Consider the following 15,228-nt stretch of genomic DNA (forward strand, 5'->3'; position numbering starts at 1 on the left):
CCGCTGAACTGGGCACCACCGTCTCAAGAACCGCTGAACTGGGCCCTTCATCTCAAGCACCGCTCCGCTGGGTACCGCCGTCTCAAGAACCGCTGAACTGGGCCCTTCATCTCAAGCACCGCTCCGCTGGGCACCGCCGCCTCAAGCACCGCTGAACTGGGCCCTTCATCTCAAGCACCGCTCCGCTGGGCACCGCCGTCTCAAGCACCGTTGAACTGGGCCCTTCATCTCAAGAACCGCTGAACTGGGCCCTTCATCTCAAGCACCGCTCCACTGGGCACCGCCGTCTCAAGAACCGCTGAACTGGGCCCTTCATCTCAAGCACCGCTCCGCTGGGCACCGCCGTCTCAAGAACCGCTGAACTGGGCCCTTCATCTCAAGCACCGCTGAACTGGGCCCTTCATCTCAAGCACCGCTGAACTGGGCACCGCCGTCTCAAGAACCGCTGAACTGGGCCCTTCATCTCAAGCACCGCTCCGCTGGGCACCACCGTCTCAAGAACCGCTGAACTGGGCCCTTCATCTCAAGCACCGCTCCGCTGGGCACCGCCGTCTCAAGCACTGCTGAACTGGGCCCTTCATCTCAAGCACCGCTGAACTGGGCACCGCCGTCTCAAGAACCGCTGAACTGGGCCCCGCCGTCTCAAGCACCGCTGAACTGGGCCCTTCATCTCAAGCACCGCTCCGCTGGGCACCGGCGTCTCAAGCACCGCTGAACTGGGCCCTTCAGCTCAAGCACGGCTGAACTGGGCCCTTCATCTCAAGCACCGCTGAACTGGGCACCGCCGTCTCAAGAACCGCTGAACTGGGCCCTTCATCTCAAGCACCGCTCCGCTGGGCACCACCGTCTCAAGAACCGCTGAACTGGGCCCTTCATCTCAAGCACCGCTCCGCTGGGCATCGCCGTCTCAAACACCGCTGAACTGGGCCCTTCATCTCAAGCACCGCTGTGCTGGGCCCTTCATCTCAAGCACCGCTGAACTGGGCACCGCCGTCTCAAGAACCGCTGAACTGGGCCCTTCATCTCAAGCACCGCTCCGCTGGGCACCACCGTCTCAAGAACCGTTGAACTGGGCCCTTCATCTCAAGCACCGCTCCGCTGGGCACCGCCGTCTCAAGCACCGCTGAACTGGGCCCTTCATTTCAGGCACCGCTGAACTGGGCCCTTCATCTCAAGCACCGCTCCGCTGGGTACCGCCGTCTCATGAACCGCTGAACTGGGCCCTTCATCTCAAGCACCGCTCCGCTGGGCACCGCCGCCTCAAGCACCGCTGAACTGGGCCCTTCATCTCAAGCACCGCTCCGCTGGGCACCGCCGTCTCAAGCACCGTTGAACTGGGCCCTTCATCTCAAGAACCGCTGAACTGGGCCCTTCATCTCAAGCACCGCTCCACTGGGCACCGCCGTCTCAAGAACCGCTGAACTGGGCCCTTCATCTCAAGCACCGCTCCGCTGGGCACCGCCGTCTCAAGAACCGCTGAACTGGGCCCTTCATCTCAAGCACCAATGAACTGGGCCCTTCATCTCAAGCACCGCTGAACTGGGCACCGCCGTCTCAAGAACCGCTGAACTGGGCCCTTCATCTCAAGCACCGCTCCGCTGGGCACCACTGTCTCAAGAACCGCAGAACTGGGCCCTTCATCTCAAGCACCGCTCCGCTGGGCACCGTCGTCTCAAGCACTGCTGAACTGGGCCCTTCATCTCAAGCACCGCTGAACTGGGCACCGCCGTCTCAAGAACCGCTGAACTGGGCCCTTCATCTCAAGAACCGCTCCACTGGGCACCGCCGTCTCAAGCACCGCTGAACTGGGCCCTTCATCTCAAGCACCGCTCCGCTGGGCACCGCCGTCTCAAGAACCGCTGAACTGGGCCCTTCATCTCAAGCACCGCTGAACTGGGCCCTTCAGCTCAAGCACCGCTGAGCTGGGCACCGCCGTCTCAAGAACCGTTGAACTGGGCCCTTCATCTCAAGCACCGCTCCGCTGGGCACCGCCGTCTCAAGAACCGCTGAACTGGGCCCTTCATCTCAAGCACCGCTGAACTGGGCCCTTCAGCTCAAGCACCGCTCCGCTGGGCACCGCCGTCTCAAGCACCGCTGAACTGGGCCGTTCATCTCAAGCATCGCTGAACTGGGCCCTTCATCTCAAGCACCGCTGAACTGGGCACCGCCATCTCAAGAACCGCTGAACTGGGCCCTTCATCTCAAGCACCGCTGAACTGGGCACCGCCGTCTCAAGAAACGCTGAACTGGGCCCGCCGTCTCAAGCACCGCTGAACTGGGCCCTTCATCTCAAGCACCGCTCCGCTGGGCACCGCCGTTTCAAGCACCGCTGAACTGGGCCCTTCAGCTCAAGCAAGGCTGAACTGGGCCCTTCATCTCAATCACCGCTGAACTGGGCACCGCCGTCTCAAGAACCGCTGAACTGGGCCCTTCATCTCAAGCACCGCTCCGCTGGGCACCACTGTCTCAAGAACCGCTGAACTGGGCCCTTCATCTCAAGCACCGCTCCGCTGGGCACCGCCGTCTCAAACACCGCTGAACTGGGCCCTTCATCTCAAGCACCGCTGAACTGGGCCCTTCATCTCAAGCACCGCTGAACTGGGCACCGCCGTCTCAAGAACCGCTGAACTGGGCCCTTCATCTCAAGCACCGCTCCACTGGGCACCACCGTCTCAAGAACCGCTGAACTGGGCCCTTCATCTCAAGCACCGCTCCGCTGGGCACCGCCGTCTCATGCACCGCTGAACTGGGCCCTTCATCTCAAGCACCGCTGAACTGGGCACCGCCGTCTCAAGAACCGCTGAACTGGGCCCTTCATCTCAAGAACCGCTCCACTGGGCACCGCCGTCTCAAGCACCGCTGAAGTGGGCCCTTCATCTCAAGCACCGCTCCGCTGGGCACCGCCGTCTCAAGAACCGCTGAACTGGGCCCTTCATCTCAAGCACCGCTGAACTGGGCCCTTCAGCTCAAGCACCGCTGAGCTAGGCACCGCCGACTCAAGAACCGTTGAACTGGGCCCTTCATCTCAAACACCGCTCCGCTGGGAACCGCCGTCTCAAGAACCGCTGAACTGGGCCCTTCATCTCAAGCACCGCTGAACTGGGCCCTTCATCTCAAGCACCGCTCCGCTGGGCACCACCGTCTCAAGCACCGCTGAACTGGGCCGTTCATCTCAAGCATCGCTGAACTGGGCCCTTCATCTCAAGCACCGCTGAACTGGGCACCGCCATCTCAAGAACCGCTGAACTGGGCCCTTCATCTCAAGCACCGCTGAACTGGGCTCCGCCATCTCAAGAACCGCTGAACTGGGCCCTTCATCTCAAGCACCGCTCCGCTGGGCACCGCCGTCTCAAGAACCGCTGAACTGGGCCCTTCATCTCAAGCACCGCTCCGCTGGGCACCGCCGTCTCAAGAACCGCTGAACTGGGCCCTTCATCTCAAGCACCGCTGAACTGGGCCCTTCATCTCAAGCACCGCTGAACTGGGCACCGCCGTCTCAAGAACCGCTGAACTGGGCCCTTCATCTCAAGCACCGCTCCGCTGGGCACCGCCGTCTCAAACACCGCTGAACTGGGCCTTTCATCTCAAGCACCGCTGAACTGGGCCCTTCATCTCAAGCACCGCTGAACTGGGCACCGCCGTCTCAAGAACCGCTGAACTGGGCCCTTTATCTCAAGCACCGCTCCGCTGGGCACCACCGTCTCAAGAACCGCTGAACTGGGCCCTTCATCTCAAGCACCGCTCCGCTGGGCACCGCCGTCTCAAGAACCGCTGAACTGGGCCCTTCATCTCAAGCACTGCTGAACTGGGCCCTTCATCTCAAGCACCGCTGAACTGGGCACCGCCGTCTCAAGAACCGCTGAAATGGGCCCTTCATCTCAAGCACCGCTCCGCTGGGCACCGCCGTCTCAAGAACCGGTGAACTGGGCCCTTCATCTCAAGCACCGCTCCGCTGGGCACCGCCGTCTCAAGCACCGCTGAACTGGGCACCGCCGTCTCAAGAACCGCTGAACTGGGCCATTCATCTTAAGCACCGCTCCGCTGGGCACAGTCGTCTCAAGAACCGCTGAACTGGGCCCTCCATCTCAAGCACCGCTGAACTGGGCCCTTCATCTCAAGCACCGCTGAACTGGGCACCGCCGTCTCAAGAACCGCTGAACTGGGCCCTTCATCTCAAGCACCGCTCCGCTGGGCACCGCCGTCTCAAGCACCGATGAACTGGGCCCTTCATCTCAAGCACCGCTCCGCTGGTCACTGCCGTCTCAAGCACCGCTGAACTGGGCCCTTCGTCTCAAGCACCGCTGAACTGGGCCCTTCATCTCAAGCACCGCTGAACTGGGCACCGCCGTCTCAAGAACCGCTGAACTGGGCCCTTCATCTCAAGTACCGCTCCGCTGGGCACCGCCGTCTCAAGAACCGCTGAACTTGGCCCTTCATCTCAAGCACCGCTCCGCTGGGCACCGCCATCTCAAGAACCGCTGAACTGGGCCCTTCATCTCAAGCACCGCTGAACTGGGCCCTTCACCTCAAGCACCGCTGAACTGGGCACCGCCGTCTCAAGAACCGCTGAACTGGGCCCTTCATCTCAAGCACCGCTCCGCTGGGCACCACCGTCTCAAGAACCGCTGAACTGGGCCCTTCATCTCAAGCACCGCTCCGCTGGGCACCGCCGACTCAAGCACCACTGAACTGGGCCCTTCATCTCAAGCACCGCTGAACTGGGCACCGCCGTCTCAAGAACCGCTGAACTGGGCACTGCCGTCTCAAGAACCGCTGAACTGGGCCCTTCATCTCAAGAACCGCTCCACTGGCACCGCCGTCTCAAGCACCGCTGAACTGGGCCCTTCACCTCAAGCACCGCTCCGCTGGGCACCGCCGTCTCAAGAACCGCTGAACTGGGCCCTTCATCTCAAGCACCGCTGAACTGGGCCCTTCAGCTCAAGCACCACTGAGCTGGGCACCGCAGTCTCAAGAACCGTTGAACTGGGCCCTTCATCTCAAGCACCGCTCCGCTGGGCACCGCCGTCTCAAGAACCGCTGAACTGGGCCCTTCTTCTCAAGCACCGCTGAACTGGGCCCTTCATCTCAAGCACCGCTGAACTGGGCACCGCCGTCTCAAGCACCGCTGAACTAGGCCGTTCATCTCAAGCATCGCTGAACTGGGCCCTTCATCTCAAGCACCGCTGAACTGGGCACCGCCATCTCAAGAACCGCTGAACTGGGCCCTTCATCTCAAGCACCGCTGAACTGGGCACCGCCGTCTCAAGAACCGCTGAACTGGGCCCTTCATCTCAAGCACCGCTCCGCTGGGCACCGCCGCCTCAAGAACCGCTGAACTGGGCCCTTCATCTCAAGCACCGCTCCGCTGGGCACCGCCGTCTCAAGAACCCGCTGAACTGGGCCCTTGATCTCAAGCACCGCTGAACTGGGCCCTTGATCTCAAGCACCGCTGAACTGGGCACCGCCGTCTCAAGAACTGCTGAACTGGGCCCTTCATCTCAAGCACCGCTCCGCTGGCCCCCACGTCTCAAGAACCGCTGGTCTGGGCCCTTCATCTCAAGCACAGCTCCGCTGGGCACCGCCGTCTCAAGCACCGCTGAACTGGGCCCTTCATCTCAAGCACCGGTCCTCTGGGCACCGCCGTATCAAGAACCGCTGAACTGGGCCCTTCATCTCAAGCACCGCTCCGCTGGGCACCGCCGTCTCAAGAACCGCTGAACTGGGCCCTTCATCTCAAGCACCGCTGAACTGGGCACCGCCGTCTCAAGCACCTCTGAACTGGGCCCTTCATCTCAAGCACCGCTCCGCTGGGCACCGACGTCTCAAGCACCGCTGAACTGGGCCCTTCAGCTCAAGCACCGCTGAACTGGGCCCTTCATCTCAAGCACCGCTGAACTGGGCACCACCGTCTCAAGAACCGCTGAACTGGGCACCGCCGTCTCAAGAACCGCTGAACTGGGCCCTTCATCTCAAGCACCGCTCCGCTGGGCACCACCGTCTCAAGAACCGCTGAACTGGGCCCTTCATCTCAAGCACCGCTCTGCTGGGAACCGCCGTCTCAAGAACCGCTGAACTGGGCCCTTCATCTCAAGCACCGCTGAACTGGGCCCTTCATCTCAAGCACCGCTGAACTGGGCACCGCCGTCTCAAGAACCGCTGAACTGGGCCCTTCATCTCAAGCACCGCTCCGCTGGGCACCACCGTCTCAAGAACCGCTGAACTGGGCCCTTCATCTCAAGCACCGCTCCGCTGGGCACCGCCGTCTCAAGCACCGCTGAACTGGGCCCTTCATCTCAAGCACCGCTGAACTGGGCACCGGCGTCTCAAGAACCGCTGAACTGGGCCCTTCATCTCAAGAACCGCTCCACTGGGCACCGCCGTCTCAAGCACCGCTGAACTGGGCCCTTCATCTCAAGCACCGCTCCGCTGGGCACCGCCGTCTCAAGAACCGCTGAATTGGGCCCTTCATCTCAAGCACCGCTGAACTGGGCCCTTCAGCTCAAGCACTGCTGAGCTGGGCACCGCCGTCTCAAGAACCGTTGAACTGGGCCCTTCATCTCAAGCACCGCTCCGCTGGGCACCGCCGTCTCAAGAACCGCTGAACTGGGCCCTTCATCTCAAGCACCGCTGAACTGGGCCCTTCATCTCAAGCACCGCTCCGCTGGGCACCGCCGTCTCAAGCACCGCTGAACTGGGCCGTTCATCTCAAGCGTCGCTGAACTGGGCCCTTCATCTCAAGCACCGCTGAACTGGGCACCGCCGTCTCAAGAACCGCTGAACTGAGCCCTTCATCTCAAGCACCGCTCCGCTGGGCACCGCCGTCTCAAGAACCGCTGAACTGGGCCCTTCATCTCAAGCACCGCTCCGCTGGGCACTGCCGTCTCAAGAACCGCTGAACTGGGCCCTTCATCTCAAGCACCGCTGAACTGGGCCCTTCAACTCAAGCACCGCTGAACTGGGCACCGCCGTCTCAAGAACCGCTGAACTGGGCCCTTCATCTCAAGCACCGCTCCGCTGGGCACCACCGTCTCAAGAACCGCTGAACTGGGCCCTTCATCTCAAGCACCGCTCCGCTGGGCACAGCCGTCTCAAACACCGCTGAACTGGGCCCTTCATCTCAAGCACCGCTGAACTGGGCCCTTCATCTCAAGCACCGCTCCGCTGGGCACCACCGTCTCAAGAACCGCTGAACTGGGCCCTTCATCTCAAGCACCGCTGAACTGGGCACCGCCGTCTCAAGCACCTCTGAACTGGGCCCTTCATCTCAAGCACCGCTCCGCTGGGCACCGACGTCTCAAGCACCGCTGAACTGGGCCCTTCAGCTCAAGCACCGCTGAACTGGGCCCTTCATCTCAAGCACCGCTGAACTGGGCACCACCGTCTCAAGAACCGCTGAACTGGGCACCGCCGTCTCAAGAACCGCTGAACTGGGCCCTTCATCTCAAGCACCGCTCCGCTGGGCACCACCGTCTCAAGAACCGCTGAACTGGGCCCTTCATCTCAAGCACCGCTCCGCTGGGAACCGCCGTCTCAAGAACCGCTGAACTGGGCCCTTCATCTCAAGCACCGCTGAACTGGGCCCTTCATCTCAAGCACCGCTGAACTGGGCACCGCCGTCTCAAGAACCGCTGAACTGGGCCCTTCATCTCAAGCACCGCTCCGCTGGGCACCACCGTCTCAAGAACCGCTGAACTGGGCCCTTCATCTCAAGCACCGCTCCGCTGGGCACCGCCGTCTCAAGCACCGCTGAACTGGGCCCTTCATCTCAAGCACCGCTGAACTGGGCACCGGCGTCTCAAGAACCGCTGAACTGGGCCCTTCATCTCAAGAACCGCTCCACTGGGCACCGCCGTCTCAAGCACCGCTGAACTGGGCCCTTCATCTCAAGCACCGCTCCGCTGGGCACCGCCGTCTCAAGAACCGCTGAATTGGGCCCTTCATCTCAAGCACCGCTGAACTGGGCCCTTCAGCTCAAGCACTGCTGAGCTGGGCACCGCCGTCTCAAGAACCGTTGAACTGGGCCCTTCATCTCAAGCACCGCTCCGCTGGGCACCGCCGTCTCAAGAACCGCTGAACTGGGCCCTTCATCTCAAGCACCGCTGAACTGGGCCCTTCATCTCAAGCACCGCTCCGCTGGGCACCGCCGTCTCAAGCACCGCTGAACTGGGCCGTTCATCTCAAGCGTCGCTGAACTGGGCCCTTCATCTCAAGCACCGCTGAACTGGGCACCGCCGTCTCAAGAACCGCTGAACTGAGCCCTTCATCTCAAGCACCGCTCCGCTGGGCACCGCCGTCTCAAGAACCGCTGAACTGGGCCCTTCATCTCAAGCACCGCTCCGCTGGGCACTGCCGTCTCAAGAACCGCTGAACTGGGCCCTTCATCTCAAGCACCGCTGAACTGGGCCCTTCAACTCAAGCACCGCTGAACTGGGCACCGCCGTCTCAAGAACCGCTGAACTGGGCCCTTCATCTCAAGCACCGCTCCGCTGGGCACCACCGTCTCAAGAACCGCTGAACTGGGCCCTTCATCTCAAGCACCGCTCCGCTGGGCACAGCCGTCTCAAACACCGCTGAACTGGGCCCTTCATCTCAAGCACCGCTGAACTGGGCCCTTCATCTCAAGCACCGCTGAACTGGGCACCGCCGTCTCAAGAACCGCTGAACTGGGCCCTTCACCTCAAGCACCGCTCCGCTGGGCACAACCGTCTCAAGAACCGCTGAACTGGGCCCTTCATCTCAAGCACCGCTCCGCTGGGCACCGCCGTCTCAAGCACCGCTGAACTGGGCCCTTCATCTCAAGCACCGCTGAACTGGGCCCTTCATCTCAAGCACCGCTGAACTGGGCACCGCCGTCTCAAGAACCGCTGAACTGGGCTCTTCATCTCAAGCACCGCTCAGCTGGGCACCGCCGTCTCAAGAACCGCTGAACTGGGCCCTTCATCTCAAGCACCGCTGAACTGGGCACCGCCGTCTCAAGAACCGCTGAACTGGGCCCTTCATCTCAAGCACCGCTCCTCTGGGCACCACCGTCTCAAGAACCGCTGAACTGGGCCCTTCATCTCAAGTACCGCTCCGCTGGGCACCGCCGTCTCAAGCACCGCTGAACTGGGCCCTTCATCTCAAGCACCGCTGAACTGGGCACCGCCGTCTCAAGAACCGCTGAACTGGGCCCTTCATCTCAAGAACCGCTCCACTGGGCACCGCCGTCTCAAGCACCGCTGAACTGGGCCCTTCATCTCAAGCACCGCTCCGCTGGGCACCGCCGTCTCAAGAACCGCTGAACTAGGCCCTTCATCTCAAGCACCGCTGAACTGGGCCCTTCAACTCAAGCACCGCTGAGCTGGCCACCGCCGTCTCAAGAACCGTTGAACTGGGCCCTTCATCTCAAGCTCCGCTCCGCTGGGCACCGCCGTCTCAAGAACCGCTGAACTGGGCCCTTCATCTCAAGCACCGCTGAACTGGGCACTTCATCTCAAGCACCGCTCCGCTGGGCACCGCCGTCTCAAGCACCGCTGAACTGGCCCGTTCATCTCAAGCATCGCTGACCTGGGCCCTTCATCTCAAGCACCGCTGAACTGGGCACCGCCATCTCAAGAACCGCAGAACTGGGCCCTTCATCTCAAGCACCGCTGAACTGGGCACCGCCGTCTCAAGAACCGCTGAACTGGGCCCTTCATCTCAAGCACCGCTCCGCTGGGTACCGCCGTCTCAAGAACCGCTGAACTGGGCCCTTCATCTCAAGCACCGCTCCGCTGGGCACCGCCGTCTCAAGCACCGCTGAACTGGGCCCTTCATCTCAAGCACCGCTCCGCTGGGCACCGCCGTCTCAAGCACCGCTGAACTGGGCCCTTCATCTCAAGCACCGCTCCGTTGGTCTCTGCCGTCTCAAGCACCGCTGAACTGGGCCCTTCATCTCAAGCACCGCTGAACTGGGCCCTTCATCTCAAGCACTGCTGAACTGGGCACCACCGTCTCAAGAACCGCTGAACTGGGCCCTTCATCTCAAGCACCGCTCCGCTGGGCACCACCGTCTCAAGAACCGCTGAACTGGGCCCTTCATCTCAAGGAACGCTCCGCTGGTCACCGCCGTCTCAAGCACCGCTGAACTGGGCCCTTCATCTCAAGCACCGCTGAACTGGGCCCTTCAACTCAAGCACCGCTGAACTGGGCACCGCCGTCTCAAGAACCGCTGAACTGGGCCCTTCATCTCAAGCACCGCTCCGCTGGGCACCGCCGTCTCAAGAACCGCTGAACTGGGCCCTTCATCTCAAGAACCGCTCCACTGGGCACCGCCGTCTCAAGCACCGCTGAACTGGGCCCTTCATCTCAAGCACCGCTCCGCTGGGCACCGCCGTCTCAAGAACCGCTGAACTGGGCCCTTCATCTCAAGCACCGCTCCGCTGGGCACCACTGTCTCAAGAACCGCTGAACTGGGCCCTTCATCTCAAGCACCGCTTCGCTGGGCACCACCGTCTCAAGAACCGGTGAACTGGGCAGTTCATCTCAAGGAACGCTCCGCTGGTCACCGCCGTCTCAAGCACCGCTGAACTGGGCCCTTCATCTCAAGCACCGCTGAACTGGGCACCGCCGTCTCAAGAACCGCTGAACTGGGCCCTTCATCTCAAGAACCGCTCCACTGGGCACCGCCGTCTCAAGCACCGCTGAACTGGGCCCTTCATCTCAAGCACCGCTCCGCTGGGCCCTTCAGCTGAAGCACCGCTGAGCTGGGCACCGCCGTCTCAAGAACCGTTGAACTGGGCCCTTCATCTCAAGCACCGCTCCGCTGGGCACCGCCGTCTCAAGAACCGCTGAACTGGGCCCTTCATCTCAAGCACCGCTGAACTGGGCCCTTCATCTCAAGCACCGCTCCGCTGGGCACCGCCGTCTCAAGCACCGCTGAACTGGGCCATTCATCTCAAGCATCGCTGAACTGGGCCCTTCATCTCAAGCACCGCTGAACTGGGCACCGCCATCTCAAGAACCGCTGAACTGGGCCCTTCATCTCAAGCACCGCTGAACTGGGCACCGCCGTCTCAAGAACTGCTGAACTGGGCCCTTCATCTCAAGCACCGCTCCGCTGGGCACCGCCGTCTCAAGCACGGCTGAACTGGGCCCTTCATCTCAAGCACCGCTTAACCGGGCCCTTCATCTCAAGCACCGCTCCGCTGGGCACCGCCGTCTCAAGCACGGCTGAACTGGGCCCTTCAGCTCAAGCACGGCTGAACTGGGCCCTTCATCTCAAGCAACGCTGAACTGGGCACCGCCGTCTCAAGAACCGCTGAACTGGGCCGTTCATCTCAAGCACCGCTCCGCTGGGCACCACCGTCTCAAGAACCGCTGAACTGGGCCCTTCATCTCAAGCACCGCTCCGCTGGGCACCGCCGTCTCAAACACTGCTGAACTGGGCCCTTCATCTCAAGCACTGCTGAACGGGGCCCTTCATCTCAAGCACCGCTGAACTGGGCACCGCCGTCTCAAGAACCGCTGAACTGGGCCCTTCATCTCAAGCACCGCTCCGCTGGGCACCACCGTCTCAAGAACCGCTGAACTGGGCCCTTCATCTCAAGCACCGCTCCGCTGGGCACCGCAGTCTCAAGCACCGCTGAACTGGGCCCTTCATCTCAAGCACCGCTGAACTGGGCACCGCCGTCTCAAGAACCGCTGAACTGGGCCCTTCATCTCAAGAACCGCTCCACTGGGCACCGCCATCTCAAGCACCGCTGAACTGGGCCCTTCATCTCAAGCACCGTTCCGCTGGGCACTGCCGTCTCAAGAACCGCTGAACTGGGCCCTTCATCTCAAGCACCGCTGAACTGGGCCCTTCAGCTCAAGCACCGCTGAGCTGGGCACCACCGACTCAAGAACCGTTGAACTGGGCCCTTCATCTCAAGTAAAGCTCCGCTGGGCACCGCCGTCTCAAGAACCGCTGAACTGGGCCCTTCATCTCAAGCACTGCTGAACTGGGCCCTTCATCTCAAGCACCGCTGAACTGGGCACCGCCGTCTCAAGAACCGCTGAAATGGGCCCTTCATCTCAAGCACCGCTCCGCTGGGCACCGCCGTCTCAAGAACCGGTGAACTGGGCCCTTCATCTCAAGCACCGCTCCGCAGGGCACCGCCGTCTCAAGCACCGCTGAACTGGGCACCGCCGTCTCAAGAACCGCTGAACTGGGTCCTTCATCTTAAGCACCGCTCCGCTGGGCACCGCCGTCTCAAGAACCGCTGAACTGGGCCCTTCATCTCAAGCACCGCTGAACTGGGAACATTCATCTCAAGCACCGCTCCGCTGGGCACCGCCGTCTCAAGCACCGCTGAACTGGGCCGTTCATCTCAAGCATCGCTGACCTGGGCCCTTCATCTCAAGCACCGCTGAACTGGGCACCGCCATCTCAAGAACCGCTGAACTGGGCCCTTCATCTCAAGCACCGCTGAACTGGGCACCGCCGTCTCAAGAACCGCTGAACTGGGCCCTTCATCTCAAGCACCGCTCCGCTGGGCACCGCAGTCTCAAGCACTGCTGAACTGGGCCCTTCATCTCAAGCACCGCTCCGCTGGGCACCGCCGTCTCAAGCACCGCTGAACTGGGCCCTTCATCTCAAGCACCGCTCTGTTGGTCACTGCCGTCTCAAGCACCGCTGAACTGGGCCCTTCATCTCAAGCACCGCTGAACTGGGCCCTTCATCTCAAGCACCGCTGAACTGGGCACCGCCGTCTCAAGAACCGCTGAACTGGGCCCTTCATCTCAAGCACCGCTCCGCTGGGCACCTCCGTCTCAAGAACCGCTGAACTGGGCCCTTCATCTCAAGCACTGCTCCGCTGGGCACCGCCGTCTCAAGAACCGCTGAACTGGGCCCTTCATCTCAAGCACCGCTGAACTGGGCCCTTCATCTCAAGCACCGTTGAACTGGGCACCACCGTCTCAAGAACCGCTGAACTGGGCCCTTCATCTCAAGCACCGCTCCGCTGGGCACCACCGTCTCAAGAACCGCTGAACTGGGCCCTTCATCTCAAGGAACGCTCTGCTGGTCACCGCCGTCTCAAGCACCGCTGAACTGGGCCCTTCATCTCAAGCACCGCTGAACTGGGCACCGCCGTCTCAAGAACCGCTGAACTGGGCCCTTCATCTGAAGAACCGCTCCACTGGGCACTGCCGTCTCAAGCACCGCTGAACTGGGCCCTTCATCTCAAGCACCGATCCGCTGGGCACCGCCGTCTCAAGAACCGCTGAACTGGGCCCTTCATCTCAAGCACCGCTCCGCTGGGCACCACCGTCTCAAGAACCGCTGAACTGGGCCCTTCATCTCAAGCACCGCTCCGCTGGGCACCACCGTCTCAAGAACCGCTGAACTGGGCCCTTCATCTCAAGGAACGCTCCGCTGGTCACCGCCGTCTCAAGCACTGCTGCACTGGGCCCTTCATCTCAAGCACCGCTGAACTGGGCACCGCCGTCTCAAGAACCTCTGAACTGGGCCCTTCATCTCAAGAACCGCTCCACTGGGCACCGCCGTCTCAAGCACCGCTGAACTGGGCCCTTCATCTCAAGCACCGCTCCGCTGGGCCCTTCAGCTCAAGCACCGCTGAGCTGGGCACCGCCGTCTCAATAACCGTTGAACTGGGCCCTTCATCTCAAGCACCGCTCCGCTGGGCACCGCCGTCTCAAGAACCGCTGAACTGGGCCCTTCATCTCAAGCACCGCTGAACTGGGCCCTTCATCTCAAGCACCGCTCCGCTGGGCACCGCCGTCTCAAGCACCGCTGAACTGGGCCATTCATCTCAAGCATCGCTGAACTGGGCCCTTCATCTCAAGCACCGCTGAACTGGGCACCGCCATCTCAAGAACCGGTGAACTGGGCCCTTCATCTCAAGCACCGCTGAACTGGGCACCGCCGTCTCAAGAACTGCTGAACTGGGCCCTTCATCTCAAGCACCGCTCCGCTGGGCACCGCCGTCTCAAGAACCGCTGAACTGGGCCCGCCGTCTCAAGCACCGCTTAACTGGGCCATTCATCTCAAGCACCGCTCCGCTGGGCACCGCCGTCTCAAGCACGGCTGAACTGGGCCCTTCAGCTCAAGCACGGCTGAACTGGGCCCTTCATCTCAAGCACCGCTGAACTGGGCACCGCCGTCTCAAGAACCGCTGAACTGGGCCCTTCATCTCAAGCACCGCTCCACTGGGTACCGCCGTCTCAAGAACCGCTGAACTGGGCCCTTCATCTCAAACACCGCTCCGCTGGGCACCGCCGTCTCAAGCAGCGCTGAACTGGGCCCTTCATCTCAAGCACCGCTCCGCTGGGCACCGCCGTCTCAAGCACCGCTGAACTGGGCCCTTCATCTCAAGCACCGCTCCGCTGGTCACTGCTGTCTCAAGCACCGCTGAACTGGGCCCTTCATCTCAAGCACCGCTGAACTGGGCCCTTCATCTCAAGCACTGCTGAACTGGGCACCGCCGTCTCAAGAACCGCTGAACTGGGCCCTTCATCTCAAGTACCGCTCCGCTGGGCACCGCCGTCTCAAGAACCGCTGAACTGGGCCCTTCATCTCAAGCACCGCTCCGCTGGGCACCGCCGTCTCAAGAACCGCTGAACTGGGCCCTTCATCTCAAGCACCGCTGAACTGGGCACCACCGTCTCAAGAACCGCTGAACTGGGCCCTTCATCTCAAGCACCGCTCCGCTGGGCACCACCGTCTCAAGAACCGCTGGACTGGGCCCTTCATCTCAAGCACCGCTCCGCTGGGCACCACCGTCTCAAGCACCGCTGAACTGGGCCCTTCATCTCAAGCACCGCTGAACTGGGCACTGCCGTCTCAAGAACCGCTGAACTGGGCCCTTCATCTCATGAACCGCTCCACTGGGCACCGCCCTCTCAAGCACCGCTGAACTGGGCCCTTCATATCAAGCACCACTCCGCTGGGCACCACCGTCTCAAGAACCGCTGAACTGGGCCCTTCATCTCAAGCACCGCTGAACTGGGCCCTTCAGCTCAAGCACCGCTGAGCTGGGCACCGCCGTCTCAAGAACCGTTGAACTGGGCCCTTCATCTCAAGCACCGCTCCGCTGGGCACCGCCATCTCAAGAACCGCTGAACTGGGCCCTTCATCTCAAGCACCGCTGAACTGGGCCCTTCATCTCAAGCACCGCTCCGCTGGGCACCGCCGTCTCAAGCACCGCTGAATTGGGCCGTTCATCTCAAGCATCGCTGAACTGGGCCCTTCATCTCAAGCACCGCTGA

This window comes from Pleurodeles waltl, chromosome 10 (genome assembly GCF_031143425.1).
Source record: "Pleurodeles waltl isolate 20211129_DDA chromosome 10, aPleWal1.hap1.20221129, whole genome shotgun sequence".
In the NCBI taxonomy this organism is placed as follows: domain Eukaryota; kingdom Metazoa; phylum Chordata; class Amphibia; order Caudata; family Salamandridae; genus Pleurodeles; species Pleurodeles waltl.